Source organism: Schistocerca gregaria, chromosome 2 (genome assembly GCF_023897955.1).
Source record: "Schistocerca gregaria isolate iqSchGreg1 chromosome 2, iqSchGreg1.2, whole genome shotgun sequence".
Lineage (NCBI taxonomy): Eukaryota > Metazoa > Arthropoda > Insecta > Orthoptera > Acrididae > Schistocerca > Schistocerca gregaria.
Genome location: NC_064921.1, coordinates 792,099,261 through 792,116,465, shown reverse-complemented (window position 1 = coordinate 792,116,465; position 17,205 = coordinate 792,099,261). Strand labels below are relative to the sequence as shown.

Here is a 17,205-nt window from a genome sequence, read left to right as displayed (position 1 = left end):
TTGACTGTTTCGTTCCATTTGTTCATCACACAAAATTTACATGCATACAATGATGACGTCCATAAACACGGTATGCAAAGACGCTCCAACAAGGAACTACCACAGAGGCAGCGTTACAGCTGTTTTGACAGCAAATGCTATTTAAATTTACACTTCCAATCTCTCTCCAGTAGCCACCATTCAGCACAACGAAATTTAAGTGGCTTAAGCGCCGCATGGCGTCCACGCATTCTCCACTGCCCGTGCCGCCGGCTGCTGACTGCGCGCTGCAACCTCCTCAGAAAACGAGATGATCCTGACGTCACGAGACGGCGAGGGAGGCCCGTCAGCGCTCAGCGCCTTCCGGCGGTTCTGATACCTGGAAAAAGAAAGAGGACAACGTGTTAACACACAACTGCTGATGACTAGGCAGAGGTGTGCGCAGCACGCAGTCACACCGAATGGCTGAATGCTGAACTTTAGACCACGGAATTTTCAAGAGGTGGACGAATTTTGCCGTATGGGTAGTAGACCATATGTAGGAAAATGCAAGGAGTGGTAACAAGGATTGCACGAAGAAGTGGTGCACGAAGAAACAGCTGCACACAAAGTACACTGAAGCGCCAAAGAAACGTATATACGTGCATATTCAAATACAGACATATGTAAACGAGCAGAATAAGGCGCTGCGGTAGGCAGCTCCTATATACGGCAGCAAGTGTCTGGCGCAGTAGTTAGATCGGTTACTGCTGCTACAGTGGCAGATTATGAAGATTTGAGTTTGAACGTGGTGTTATAGTCGGCGTACGAGCGATGGGACACATCTCCGAGTTAGCGATGAAGTGGGAATTTTCCCGTACGACCATTTCACGAATGTAACGTGAATATTAGGAATCTGGTTAAACATCAAATCTCCGACGTCGCTGCGGCCGGAATAAGATTCTGCCAATAGGGGACCAGCGACGACTGAAGAGAATCGTTCGTATTTTCAACAAAAATACGCCACTAATTTACTAAGTCGCAGAAAATGATAAAGTGGTGATGTTTATGGTTTGAAGGCCACCAGCGTCAATGGCCGTGGATCTGTTGCGGATGGTGATCGTTACAACTGTAATGGCGTTATGTTCATAAATTTTAAAAATCTTTTCATTGTACGATCCACTGAACACAGCTGGTACGATCTAGTAAAAACTGTTGGACTTTAAGAATGCGTTTTCATTGTGATAGACCGTTGAAGTTATCCAAATAAAGGAGGAAGAATCAAACAGAATAACTGCCAAATTTCTGCACGATTTAAAATTAAAGTTTCCAGTTCGATGATCTTTCATCCTCTTAAATATCGCGTTAATGCCTTCGAGGATTTCGTCGAACTCTTATCTGTTGAAACACGAATCGACCGAGAAGGCATAGGAATATCTGCCTACGAAGTAGTGTGGAATGTTTGAAGGAATATCTCTGCTTTGCAGTTACACAGCGTGAGACTTCACGTTATATTCTCTCAACACGATTCGCAGCACAGAGATTAAACTCTCACTACGTTTACGTGTGTCATCTTCCGGAAGGCGAAAACAGAATTTTGGAAACCGTTTTTCGCCGTCGTGTTAACATGTTAAGATCTGAAGCGGATTAGCTAGCCCAGTTAAATATGGCGCCTGCAAAACAACATACAGTTTATGATTTAGTGAGCACAATCGTTATTTCTCTGAGTTAGATGACGTGTAAAAAGATTCAGTCTAATATTTCTACTGATCCTTCACAGTACAGAGAGTCACTCTGTCCATATTAGCCGACAAGTTTAACAGACAAACGAAACCTGACAGCCAAAGGGCGTTTCAAAACCGGTTGCGTTTACATGAGAGCGAAAATCGATTCCTGAATTGGAAACCCGGCAACCACAAGCGGGTTTAGAGAACCGATTTTTAAATGTTTACAAGACCACGCAGAAGGGTAACTGGGAAATCAGTTTACGAATTCCCGCTTTGCGAGCCACACGTAAACGGAATGATGGGAACTTCTGGTAATACGTATGACCTTGGCTCGCTACCAGGGCACTGGGTGTGCTGCAGGTTTACGAGTCCATCAACTCGCTTTCTTATTGGCTGATTTTTAGTCGTCCAGGTTTGTTTTCGTTTTGTAGTTACTGAAGCTGGCTTCACCGCATTGTGCTTCTAATTACGACTTCTCGTGTCTATTGCACACTGAATTGTATGGTAAATGTATTGCTCGTATTCAGAGAGCCGCTCGCATCTGTAATACCGTGTAGGGTAAAGGATTCCATATTTGGTTTTGTTTTGTACAAAACTGAAGTTGGTTTGTCATTTGATGTTCTGTGGACTTTTGTATTTGTTACTGTTTAGAATGTGTGAACTGTTAGATTTGAAAATTCATGTTAAGTATACTGCTTTTTTTCTACTTTTGTTTCCATCTGTTTTCTCCAGATTCTCTCATGTTAATGAAGGACTCCATGTTACCAGGTTCTGACGGTACTGGTATTCAACTTGATTACACGTTGTGACGGAGCGAGTCCGTAATTCTGCTTTGAATGGTGTTGCTTATTGCCAGTGACGTGTGAGTGCCATGCATTTCACAGTGTCTTTCAGAGTAGGGATGTACATGGGTATACATTGTAATCTCTGTGACCACATTCTTCATTGCAAATGCTAAAAATGTGACAGCAGTTACGCGAATTTTTCACATGTTATTAACGAGTACTATAAATACATTTTAGCAGAATTCTATGAAAATTACTGTGGCCCCATTAAACGATAGAGTACGGAAAACGGACGGCGACAAACATAACGTAGAAAACGAGCAATATACTTAACAATGCATTTAAATCGAGCAGTTCACACACGGATTCTGAAGCGGCAACACAGACACGAGTCCACAGAATACCATCCGATGAAACCAGCTTCTGTTCCGCGTGCAACAAAAATAAATACGGATTTTACCCCGCCTCATTAAGAATGAGAGCAAAAATTAGAGCACGAGTAACATATTTACAGTGGAATTCAAAGAGTGCAATACACATCAGAAGACCATAATTAGAACATAATGTCCACTTGATAACAGCTATATAGTCGAAATTGCGGTAGTGGGTTTTACAAATACACTTTACCACCAGACCTACCAAATGTCGAGATGGAAGGGGTAGGTGCAAACGCGCACCCACGAAAAGTCGAGATGGAAGGGGTAGGTGCAAACTCAGTGCGCCGTTTTCGGTATTGTGGTATGTGACTTTCAGTTCCCGCGACTTGCAGACAGTCCATAGACGTGTATCACGAGCTGCCAAGCTGACAAACGTGACAAATTAGCGTACCATCGACAAGGGCACAGCCTTGTCGCATCTATAAACACAACCTTCTCATGCAAAGGGCTAATAATCATGGCATAGGCCGTTCTCAACATATACCGACGTCTGTCGTTAAACCTTTGTAATTCTGAAAATAAGAACGTGTTCCAGTTCTTTAGTACAACACGTATTTAAAAGATGTGTCTTTACAGTATTACATGGAGCACAAACATTTACAAGGCCATAAAAGAACCTTTCAGAGGAGGATGCATAAATAAATTGTGAAGCACTGAAAAGAACTAGAAAAGTGTTAATAAAGACAAAAAATAAAAGGAAACTAATTGCTCGTAGGTTATGGGTATTTTTACTAGTATGCACCGTGTTCAGTCATTTTTTTATCTTTAGGTTTGAAGACTTTAGGAGCAATTGAGGCATAAAACGAAAATATTTTAACCTTTGTTTGCACTTACCTCTCCAATAACATATTTATGACAGCCACCGCCACCCCCCCCCTTTAACAATGGACCTTGCCGTTGGTGGGGAGGCTTGCGTGCCTCAGCGATACAGATAGCCGTACCGTAGGTGCAACCACATATTTGTTGAGAGGCCAGACAAACGTGTGGTTCCTGAAGAGGGGCAGCAGCCTTTTCAATAGTTGCAGGGGCAACAGTCTGGATGATTGACTGATCTGGCCTTGTAACATTAACCAAAACAGCCTTACTGTGCTGAAACTGCGAACGACTGAAAGCAAGGGGAAACTACGGCCGTAATTTTTCCCGAGGGCATGCAGCTTTACTGTATGATTAAATGATGATGACGTCCTCTTGGGTAAAATATTCCGGAGGTAAAATAGTCCCCCATTCGGATCTCCGGGCGGGGACTACTCAAGAGGATCTTATCAGGAGAAAGAAAACTGGCGTTCTACGGATCGGAGCGTAGAATGTCAGATCCCTTAATCGGGCAGTTAGGTTAGAAAATTTAAAAAGGAAAATGGATAGGTTAAAGTTAGATATGGTGGGAATTAGTGAAGTTCGGTGGCAGGAGGAACAAGACTTTTGGTCAGGTGAATACAGGGTTAGAAATACATAATCAAATAGGTTTCATGCAGGAGTAGGTTTAATAATAAATAGGAATGCGGGTAGGCTACTACAAACAGCATAGTGATCGCATTATTGTGGCCAAGATAGATACGAAGCCCACGCCTACTACAGTAGTACAAGTTTATACGCCAACTAGATCTGCAGATGACGAAGAAATTGAAGAAATGTATGATGAAATAAAAGAAATTATTCAGATAGTGAAGGGAGACGAAAATTTAATAGTCATGGGTGACTGGAATTCGAGTGTAGGAAAAGGGAGAGAAGGAAACGTAGTAGGTGAATATGGATTGGGGCTAAGAAATGAAAGAGGAAGCCGCCTAGTAGAATTTTGCACAGAGCACAACTTAATCATAGCTAACGCTTGGTTTAAGAATCATGAAAGAAGGTTGTATACATGGAAGAACCCTGGAGATACTGACAGGTTTCAGATAGATTATATGATGGTAAGACAGATTTAGGAACCAGATTTGAAATTCTAAAACCTTTCCAGGGGAAGATGTGTACTCTGACCACAATCTATTGGTTATGACCTGTAGATTAAAACTGAAGAAACTGCGAAAAGGTGGGAATTTAAGGAGATGGGACCTGGATAAATCGAAAGAACAAGAGGTTGTACAGAGTTTCAGGGAGAGCATAAGGGAGCAATTTTACAGGAATGGTGGAAAGAAATACAATAGAAGAAAAAGGGGTAGCTTTGAGGCATGAAGTAGTGAAGGCAGCAGCGGATCAAGTAGGTAAAAAGACGAGGGGTAGTAGAAACCCTTGGGTAACAGAAGAAATATTGAATTTAATTGACGAAAGGAGAAAATATAAAAATGCAGTAAATGAAGAAGGCAAAAACAAATACAAACGTCTCAAAAATGATATCGACAGGAAGTGCAAAATGGCTAAGCAGTGATGGCTAGAGGACAAATGTAAGGCTTATGTCACTAGGGGGTAAGATAGATACTGCCTACAGGAAAATTAAAGAGACCTTTGGAGATAAGAGAACCACTTGCATGAATATCATGAGCTCAGATGGAAACCCAGTTCTAAGCAAAGAAGGGAAAGCAGAAAGGTGGAAGGAGTATATAGAGGGTCTATACAAGGGCGATGTACTTGAGGACAATATTATGGAAATGGAAGAGGATGTAGATGAAGACGAAATGGGAGATACGATACTGCATGAAGAGTTTGACAGAGCACTGAAAGACCTGAGTCGAAACAAGGCCCCCGGAGTAGACAACATTCCATTCGAACTACTGACAGCCTTGGAAGAGCCAGTCCTGAGAAAACTGTACCATCTGGTGAGCAAGATGTACGAGAGAGGCGAAATACCCTCAGCTGCAAAATACTAACGCGAATTCTTTACAGACAAATGGAAAAACTAGTTGAAGCCGACCTCGGGGAAGATCAGTTTGGATTCCGTAGAAACACTGGAACATGTGAGGCAATACCGACCTTACGACTTACCTTAAATGAAAGATTAAGGAAAGGCAAATCTACGTTCCTAGCTTTTGACAATGTTGACTGGAATACTCTCTTTCAAATTCTGAAGGTGGCAGGGGTAAAATACAGGGAGCGAAAGGCTATTTACAATTTGTACAGAAACCAGATGGCAGTAATAAGAGTCGAGGGGCATGAAAGGGAAGCAGTGGTTGGGAAAGGAGTGAGACAGGGTTGTAGCCTCTTCCCGCTGTTATTCAATCTGTATATTGGGCAAGCAGTGAAGGAAACAAAAGAAAAATTCGGAGTAGGTATTAAAATCCATGGAGAAGAAATAAAAACTAAGGTTCGCCGATGACATTGTAATTCTGTCAGAGACAACAAAGGACTTGGAAGAGCAGTTGAACGGAATGGACAGTGTCTTGGAAAGAGGAAATAAGATGAACATCAACAAAAGCAAAACGAGGATAATGGAATGTAGTCAAATTAAATCGGGTGATGCTGCGGGAATTTGATTAGGAAATGAGACGCTCGAAGTAGTAAATGAGTTTTGCTATTTGGGGAGCAAAATAACTCACGATGGTCGAAGTAGGGAGGACATAAAATGTAGATTGCTAATGGCAAGGAAAGGAAAGCGTTTCTGAAGAAAAAAAATTTGTTAACATCAAGTACAGATTTAAGTGTCAGGAAGTCATTTCTGAAAGTATTTGTATGGAGTGTAGCTATGTATGGAAGTGAAACATGGACGATAACTAGTTTGGACAATAAATAGTTGGGACAAGAAGAGAATAGAAGCTTTCGAAATGTGGTGCTACAGAAGAATGCTGAAGATTAGATGGGTAGATCACATAACTATTGAGGAAGTATTGAATAGGATTGGGGAGAAGAGAAGTTTGTGGCACAACTTGACCAGAAGAAGGGATCGGTTGGTAGGACATGTTCTGAGGCATCAAGGGATCACCGATTTTGTATTGGAGGGCAGCGTGGAGGGTAAAAATCGTAGAGGGAGACCAAGAGATGACTACACTAAGCAGATTCGGAAGGATGTAGGTTGCAGTAGGTACCGGGAGATGAAGTTTGCACAGGATATAGTAGCATGGAGAGCTGCATCAAACCAGTCTCAGGACTGAAGACAATAACAACAACAACATTTATGACTGCACTGCAGGACTCATGTGGTGAAAGAATAAGTACGGGTTAACGCATTACTGGGTCCGGGCCACTTTCCTGTAAGACATCGGCAAGGGACCGTTCGTCTGGGCTAACTTATGGGAGCGCAGAGGGGCGGTCTAATGTTCAAACCAGTCTGCCAGGTTGGGAGGCTACGGGAGCTCCATTACTGTGATCTATGGAAGAGCATTAACATAATTGTAGTAGCTAAGTAAACGACTTAGAGCCAACCATCGTCTCTACGTGTTGACAGCATTCCAAACTCCCCACTCAATACCTCACATATGCGTGATCATCACTTCATTATGACCAGAGGCAGAATGAGGTATTTTCGAACGAGCCTCAACTGACGATGCATTTGCAACTTCAAAACCAAGTAAGAATCAGCAATAGAAGAGTGAGTTACCGAGTACGACATGCGTCGACAAATGAAATTTAACAAATCATTAAACGACTATGCTCCGACTGTTACTATAGGTTTTTTTGTCGCATTGTATTTTTATGTCTAACATCGACTATTATAGCTTTGATTTCTAACTTTACCTGTTCACTCAACCCATCCAGTTTAACCCAGAGAGATGACGTTTGAGCATTCTTCGACTGTGAATTATTATATTTACGAACAAAAAAATTTTGTTCTTGCTGATCGGCTGTCAACATATAACTGAGAAGAACATATAATGCAAACCCGAGTTCCCAGATTAAGAGTAATCGTAGGTATTGCAACCATGACGGCAGTTCTGTTAAGTTTTCTGTCCTTTATCGTATATTTATAACTTCTTGTGTTGGCTTTTCTAACAGGATTTATTACCTGTTGCGATTTAAAGCAAGAGGCTCTACTACACAAACAACGCGTTACAGATTTTCAAACCAATTAAGTTTCAGTGCTGATGCCGTGGAAGTTAATTGTCAGCTATATCATAGTCATGATAGCAGCATAAATATTGTACCCTATCACCACCAAGACGACCAACATATGATCTTTGTTTTAGGGGAGATGACCAACATCTGACGATTTTAAGAGATAAGGGAGATTCGTTCGCAATAAACTAATTGCTCAACTACACCGCATTTTCTTGGAATGGGTGACAATGGGGATATAAATATAACAAAAAACTACCATGCTTTGCTTACTTTTACATGAAGAGAGACCTGAACGCTCGGCTGTACAATAGGTAACATTACAGATAGATGACTACATAAATCGAAACCTTTCGTGTTGACTGTTTTCGATTGCTGCCAAGTTAGGCGACGTATCTGTGCAGGCTCGTTCAAAGCGTCGCGAAATCTTGTTATGTTAGAGTTAAATGAGAATGTAAGGAGTGTATTTAAACATGAACGTCTCTGCAATCAGCTTTCGCGTAGGCCATCATTCGTTCTCCACTACTCGCATTCCATTGAGCTAAACGTTTTCGCTCCGTAGAAGCACGAACAGAAAAAGAGACTGTCGAAAACAGTCGGAAAAGTAGACAGTCGAGAACAGTATCTACTGTTGTACGTTATCTTTCGAGATACGTCGGTCAGGGAATTTGAACGAATCCCAAAGCTTCGCTGGGTTGATGTTTACAAGTGATCATTGACGAAATATGAGGGAAGAACAGGCGGTCAAAAAGGGAGCTTGTAGGATTGGAAAGAAATTTGTGAGATGTTTGAGATCCGAGTATATAGGAGAGCTGGTCGTCGTCGTCACCACCACTGTGTTACTTTATGCGACACACAACGGAGGTCTTTTATGATAGGAATGTTAACTGTATCTCCAGCTGAGATTTCATTTTTCTTTCCTCGACGGTACATCTGTAGCAAGGTTGAATGATTTTGGACAGAGCAGTCACAGTACGGACGTTTACTTTCTCCTTATCTCAATGAGATTCTTAGTTTCTCCATTTTTCTAGTCCTTCACAGGCAACTAATACAGTAACTGATTTAGTTACTAGGGCAATTTCTCATGTTTCCTTCATGAGATGGAGTCTTACATCAAGAACTGTATAATTTCTATACGAAATTTAGTGCAAATTATTAAGTGTAAGGAGTAAACTGAACTTTTATCTTGACTATCTATTTGAAGGGCTCATATGAAAGAATCCAAGCGTTTACTTTTGAATGAGGATATTTTAACATACCAAATCTTAATATATTGTAAAGTTAATAAACGCCAATTGAATGGCTATATAGAAGGACTTAAAACGCTTTCGAAAGTCAAATAATCGTTGGCAAAAGTTTCCAGCTACAGAGTGTTATTACACTCCGAGAAGATACAAACACAGGTTAACTAAATTCTGAGAAAGTTGCCACGAACTAGTTGAGAGTTTTAGCTCAGCTTGGTGAAAGCTTTTGCCATCTTAACACCGCGAACTCATTTAACTTTTAAAAAACTTGTTTAGTACGTAAGTCAGTCCTAACAAGTCAGTGCAGATGCACCGAGAAGTATGTCCCTTCCTGCAATACATTAACTTGATAATCTAGCTTAAAATACTATATACAAGAAAGAATTCTGAATTTTCAGCGTGTTTCTGCTCAGCATAATCAGCAGGATATGTTTAGGAAGAACTTCTGGAAGTAATTTATGATACCAGTGGCAACACTTAGTACCCTTTCTCGTAAGTACTACGACTACAGCGACTAACAGCCCTGGAAGTCTATCAGCACAGACAACATACGGAGCATCTTGCACAACTGTCACAAATCCTCTAAAATTTCAGAGTAGGATAGAGTTCTCAAACAAACATGCAGGTAAATGGAAGTGTATTTACGTACAGCGCTTCGTATTTTTTAACCATTTTATGTCAATTATTTGTAACAGCCGTTAATCTTCCAGTGAAACCACTAGCAAATACTTTATAAAAGTATTATCCCCTCATCCCATTATTCAACCTACTTTTTCTGCTAATCTTTTCAGTTTAAAATACAATTTCTGAATACGTTTGTCTATGTTTTATAGATTTTGCGAATGTAAAAATGTGAAATATTACGATTAAAATAACAGTGAACGGATAATTCTTAATCTCTTAATTTGACCAATTATGTGGTGCACACTCTTTAAATCATATAAATAATTTAGTTTCTGAAAAAACTTTAAAGCAGATATTAATGGTAGTGTAGAATAGCTCCGAGGTCGAATCGAAATAGGTTACAAAATTATTTACTAAATTAAGGCAATACAATATGCGGTCAGTATGACTACAAATACATTGATCAGCGTCCGTGCTATTTCGATTACAAGACAAGAGCCGTCTACGTAATGATTGATAATACCTTTTATATTTTAGGCTAAAGCCGCAAGAAAGACGACGGTTGACAGCGATTCTTTAACTCGTCCGTGTTACTCTTTGGAAATTATCGATACCAGCTATTACTAATCAAGAAGTTCCCCGTTTATTGCTTACTTCTTACCTTAATTTAGGTATGTGGCAGACTTTGCAATAATTTGGCCACTTTATCTTATGTATGGATCATGAAAGTAAGGAAACACTTTCAGGCGCGTACCGAGACACGGAGACAAAGTTTTCCCTTGCTACTTATGCGAAATGGGGCAGCTAGTGGCTGACATTGGCTCAAATAACCCTCCGGCACGCACTGCACAGTGGGCTGCGTAGCATTTATGCCGACGTGAAGTTATCAGCCACGACTGCATCGCACGCGTGGAGTACATACTTGCATTATTGAAACCCGTGTCTACTCGGCCGTGGTTCACCTTGGGAGTTGCCAATTATACACGCTTATGCCTGTGTGTCAGGTGAGAGCTAATGAGGTTAACCTTAAAGCTCTAATCTAATCTCTTCCTGCTCCTCCCCGATAGTTTATATTGGTCGCTCACGATGCACGATCCTGCTGCGGCGAGGGAAGGTGCCTGGAAACACCTGGTGTCCTAGAGGAAGCGAGGGCGTCTGTGTGCTTGAGGTCTAGATTGTTTGGGACGGCAGCAAGTGGGTCACGGGCCGACCGGAGATACAACCAAAGATACCGAATATGGCCACGCCGCGGCGCACAGCGTACAAGGTGAGCGACGGTCTTGCCTTGAGGGCGGAGGTTCGAAGCACTACAAGGCATCCGCCGGGTGAGCAACGAACCCCGATAACTTACTAGCGGCAGTCGCTAAAGCCTAGTCGTCATCTGACAGTCTATGCTGTTTTATCACGAACGCACCTCATTGGGACTGGTCAGCTATTCGTTTACATAATATAATCAAGACTCCTGCAAAGAAACGCTTTATCGGTCGGTTGTCTTTGGCTACGTCTACATCGGATCGGGAGAATTACATTTGCAATGTAGGGCGACCATCGGACCACATAGAAAACATCAAGACCATAAAGTGAGTGCATACAACGGACGCAAGATACAACAACCGAAAAACTGAGTGTCCTAGGAGAATGTCAGTTTCCCGGAGTGTGACAAAACCATCATTCGAAGGAAAGAAAGTTAATAAACTGGGACACACACTGTAAGAGTTAAGAACTCATTTTCACCTTCGCTACCGTGAAACATCTCTACCGAAGTGCTCACAGCTCTTTAGGTATGCAGATTAGAGCCCCTGGTTACTAGACTTTTTTCTTAGAATGGTCCTTCCTGTTAGAGCCTTTAATATTGATCACTGCTCCTGGGACACCCTAAGTGTCTTTCCCAGAACCGGTACCAGCAGCAGTTTGGTTTTCTTTACACCAAAATAATTTTTACAGTTACTTCCTCATAACATCAGAAGAGGCACCAATGTTAGCTCTCAATAGGGGATCATGGAAGAATTTTATAAGGGGGGCTATGCTCCAGACTGAACGCTGAAAGGCATAATAAGTCTTAAATGATGATGACTTCCTCATATCTAAAAATTCATCTATTGAGCAGAAGGAGTTGTCATTCAGAAATTATTTTAATTTGCTTATAAATGTTGGTTGGCTGTATGTCAGACTTAATACTATTTGGCAAATGACCAAAGATTTTTGTGGCAGCATAACTCACCCCTTTCTGTGTCAAAGTGAGATTCAATCCAGAGTAGTGATGTTTATCCTTTCTTCTAGAATTGTAGCTATGCACTTCGCTGTTATTTTTTAATTGTGATGGGTTATTAATGACAAATTTCGTAAGTGAATATGTATTGCAAAGGTACTGTGATTATCCAGAGTTCCTTAAATGTCTGCAAGGTGATCTTGGGTGGGCTCCAGCTATTATTCTGATTACAAGTTTTTGTGCAATGAATACTTTCCCTCTTAATGACGAATTGCTCTAAAATATGATGCCATATGAAAGCAGTGGATGAAAATAGACATAGTAAGCTAATTTATGATATGTTTATAACCAAAATTTGCAATAACTAATAGCATAAGTAGCCGAACCTAACCGTTTCAGCAGATCTTCGGTGTGTTTCTTCTAACTCAATTTCTCGTCAATGCACACAACCAGAAATTTTGAATGTTCTGCCGTAGCAAAAGACTTCTGTTCATAGTCTAATTTATCAATGGTGTTATGCCATTTACTGTACAGAGCTGTATAAATAGTGTTTTCTCAAAATTTAGTGAAAGTGCATTTGCAGATAGCCACTTTCCGAAAGACATTTAAAATTTCCTCGACTGATTCTTGCTTGTTGGGTGCGATTACTATACTCTTATCAGCAAAAAGAGCTAGCTTTGCATCTTCATGAATACAGAGTACTTTGACAACAGCCCAAAGCTACATAGCTACAAGCTTTATAAATTACCAATAGTAAGTAAATTTATATCTTTCCGTCCCACAGACGGGCGCGAAAATACTCCCGAAGGTCTCAACTGACAAAGAAGAAGTCTTCATAGACTTCACGGCAGCTGGCGAAACCAAAAATTAATTTAATAATGAATCGCTCTTTAAAATTAGGACAAGGTGGATTGACGAGTTTCATGCATTGAAAGCAAGACCATTTTCAACATCCTACGTAGCTGCTAAAACGAATTTTCTGCGTTGGCTGCTTTGGAAACTAAATATAAATCTCAGTTATAAACACAGAAAAAGAATTCCAAGCGTATTTCTAAGATTAAAACCTTCGGCAAGCTTTGCTCTGCAAGCCAGAGTCAAAGGAATCACTAAAGTACAAAACTAATTTCTTAGACTTTCCGGGAGATTCGAAGTCATTTCGTGGAATCGGGCGCGGACAGCGTAGGGACCACCTGACCGCGTCAATTATCAAATTCTAATCTCTGTGAGCTGTCTTAACAACACAAAATGTCAACATTGGCACAAAAAATAAAATCCACGGCATTTTGTCTGAAAACATAGTAAAGACAAAAATGAGAGAGAGCAAGATTATAGATCAAGTACAAAAATTTAAATTTTTAGGGACCACTATAACGCGCAGAGGGGGGACAAAAACACGACGCTGAGAAGTTCAATACCTAAACGGTACCATTAGAAAATCTCTCCAAAAAATAGTAAGAATTGAAACTTACCTTACATTTTATAAAGTTACATCGGTACCAACATTGCTGTATGGGAGCGAATCTCGGGTAGTGGATCAAAGAACTAAGATTTCAGGTCATTGAAATGAAATTCCTCAAGAACATAACAGGACTCCGAAGGTGATAAGATGCAGACATTCGGATGGAATTTAAAATGTTTGGTATAAATGAGAAAGTTGAAAAAATGGAATGATCGTATGACCAGGGTTGCTCGGCCGCCGCGTGCAAATCTTTATTTGGCGCCACTTCGGCGACTTGCTGGTCGATGAAGAGGAGATGATATGACCTGAAATAATGAGGACAATACGAACATACGTAGTGGGTTGATCATGTATCAGTTGCTTTGAATAAAGAATTTAAAAAACACCCAGTACCCGAGTGAACATAATCTCAGACACTTTCTGGAATCCAACCAAAGGGAATAAGCGAAGATGGATATCCCATCTGTTGCGAATGGAGGTGCAAGATACACATTTTTTGGCTAGATATTCCGCGAGGTGAAATATGGACAGGAAAATCAGCAAAAAGACGAAAAGACCAAATTTGAGGTGCAGCAGGCGGAGCTTAAGATGAAGTGAGAGATCTCGTTAAACCGACGTCTAAACTAAATCGCAATTATTACAGCTTTTTGTAAAGAATCTTCCTATGATCGAGCGGTCCTTACTTTTCGAATACACGTGTTATTTCACATCCACGGAAATATCCTCGGCTCACGAGCGAGCAGAGTCTGTCCCTAAGCGACAGGGGCCCCGCAGAGTCGTACTGGAGAGCGGCGGCACATATTGGAGACCATCTCTGACGATTTAAGGACCACGTGAAGAATGGAAAGCAAGGTGACTAGAAACTGGTGGCTCGTTCACAGAATTGCCGCGGCGACTGCAACGGAAGCAGGAGGGACAGAGAGAAAGAGAGAGAGAGAGAGGAAGATCAAGTTGAGGGCCGCTGTAAGTGGGTCAGTGACAGAGGCCGGCCACAGCCTACTTGGCGCGCGCCGAGCCACACGTATCTCCTCCCTCTCTCTCTCTCTCTCTCTCTCTCTCTCTCTCTCTCTCTCTCTCTCTCTCTCTGCACCACGATTCCACATTCCAGGGCTTACGCACGTGGACCAGCCTTTCACTACGCACCAGCAGCTATTCATCTGCTGCTCTTACATTCGCTCTAGCACCAGCCCCGGATCTACGATATTTCCGAACCGGGCAAAACATTTATAGTGGCGCCCCCACTTCCCATCGAGCGTTTGAGATAGGACGACAAAAATTTTAAAAGATAGATTTTCCAAAAATACGTTTATATCGCAGCGCACATCTTTGCTAAGAGCTTGACATATAAAACATGTGTCGAGGAAATGTAACATATGTTATTTGGTCTCAAGTGTGCCCTAATGGAAGCCATCTAACCCATAGTCAGGACAGTGGAAATTAAATTTTATTAAGCTGCCTCTCCTGCTCCCAATCGCCCGGTTTGACATCTTACCCTCCCTCGCCTCCTTAAAATAAACTCAACTGTTGGTGGGATTAATTGTCGCTAAAACTTGTCAAAAATTATTCCCTGGTTAACTCCACAAATCCTGCCAGAATCACCGGTTCAATTATACCACATTTATTCTCCGGTTACGCGTTGTTACGTGCCCGTACAATGCGATTTCCGCGCTGTTCCGGAAATACAACTTAACGCGGCTGCTAACCGGGAATATACAATTGGCCCTTATAAGTGTAGCGATGTGGCAAAAATTTCCTGTCAAGATTTCATTTTCTTGGATACACCGAGAAGATAATATGTAATCTTTCTTAACTGTTATTCCTGTAAGTTGTTTATTTCCACTCTGGTAGTCTGAATCTATGGATTTCGCTAATAATTATAATAGCTCATCATTCGCACACCCAATCAATCACAGAAACAGCAATTAGCGTTCACCCTATCGGGTTTATTCGCCTCAGCTCGTATAACCCCGTTCCCTTTTGTTTGTGGGAAAGGTTTCTATTTCTAGATGCGACGGGGATTCCCGTGACGGACATAACGTGCACTATCCACGCATTTAAAAACCAACCTACGATTCGTTCAGAAATCAACTTAGAATATCTTCAAAAATTTCAAAAACCAAGAGGGATGCATTTCAAAATCACATTAACAATCGATAATACCAACGTGCGCTGGATGCTAGGGGCTACGTGGAACAAAGGTTTTTTCCTTCAGGAATATGAATTTGGCGCCCCCTTGAAATCCTCGCCAGGACATATGTACCTCGGTTTGCTCCCCTCCCCCCCTCCCAGCCACCGCCTCTAGGTCTGGACCTGTGTAACACCACCCAGAATATAATCACACCACCTTATTGATCCAGTTAGCAGAAAAAATCCTATGGCATATTCTTCTAGAAAACTTATACCGAAAACATTGGCACGAACAATTTCGACTATTATACAACGCTACAAATACAGGGTGTTACAAAATGGTACGGCCAAACTTTCAGGAAACATTCCTCACACACAAAGAAAGAAAATAGGTTATGTGGACATGTGTCCGGAAACGCTTTCTTTCCATGTTAGAGCTCATTTTATTGCTTCTCTTCAAATCACATTAATCACGGAATGGAAACGCACAGCATCAGAACGTACCAGCGTGACTTCACTGTTACAGGAAATGTTCAAAATGTCCTCCGTTAGCGAGGATACATGCATCCACCCTGCATCGCGTGGAATCCCTGATGCGCTGATGCAGCCCTGGAGAATGGCGTATTGTATTACAGCCGTCCACAACACGAGCAAGAATAATCTACATTTGGTACCGGGGTTGCGTAGACAATAGTTTTCAAATGCCCCAATAAATGAAAGTGAAGAGGGTTGAGGTCAGGAGAGAGTGGAGGCCATGGAATTGGTCCGCCTCTACCAATCCATCGGTCACCGAATCTGTTGTTGAGAAGCGTATGAACACTTCGAGTGGAATGTGCAGGAGCTCCGTTGTGGATGAACCACATGTTGTGTCGTACTTGTAAAGGCACGTGTTCTAGCAGCACAGGTAGAGTATCCCGTATGAAATCATGATAACGTGCTCCATTCAGTGTAGGTGGAAGAACATGGGGCCCAATAAAGACATCACCAACAATGCCTGCCCAAACGTTCACAGAAAATCTGTGTAGATGACGTGACTGCAGAATTACGTGCGGGTACTCGTCATCCCACACATGTTGATTGTGAAAATTTACAATTTGAATCACGTTGCAATGAAGCCTCGTCCGTAGAGAGAACATTTGCACTGAAATGAGGATTGACATTGTTGGGTGAACCATTCGCAGAAGTGTACCCGTGGAGGCCAGTCAGCTGCTAATAGTGCCTGCACACGCAGTACATGGTACGGAAACAACTGGTTATCCCGTAGCACTCTCCATACAGTGGCGTGGTCAACGTTACCTTGTACAGCAGCAACTTCTCTGACGCTGACATTAGGGTTATCGTCAACTGCACGAAGAATTGCCTCGTCCATTGCAGGTGTCCTCGTCGTTCTAGGTCTTCCCCAGCCGCGAGTCATAGGCTGGAATGTTCCGTGCTCCCTAAGACGCCGATCAATTGCTTCGAACGTCTTCCTGTCGGGGCACCTTCGTTCTGGAAATCTGTCTCGATACAAACGTACCGCGCCACGGCTATTGATCCGTGCTAATCTATACATCAAATGGGCATCTGCCAACTCCGCATTTGTAAACATTGCACTGACTGCAAAACCACGTTCGTGATGAACACTAACCTGTTGATGCTACGTACAGATGTGCTTGATGCTAGTTCTGTAGAGCAACGAGTCGCATGTCAACACAAGCACCGAAGTCAACATTACC

At 41.9% G+C, this 17,205-nt stretch overlaps 1 long non-coding RNA gene across 1 annotated transcript in view; it reads right to left on the bottom strand.

Annotated features, from left to right (window-relative positions):
* LOC126335057 (uncharacterized) overlaps window positions 1-17,205 on the bottom strand; it is a 43,665-nt gene continuing 26,460 nt past the window's right edge. The window contains exon 2 of the long non-coding RNA XR_007564807.1: window positions 1-358. This is a non-coding gene — a long non-coding RNA (uncharacterized LOC126335057). The remainder of the gene's footprint in view (window positions 359-17,205) is intronic.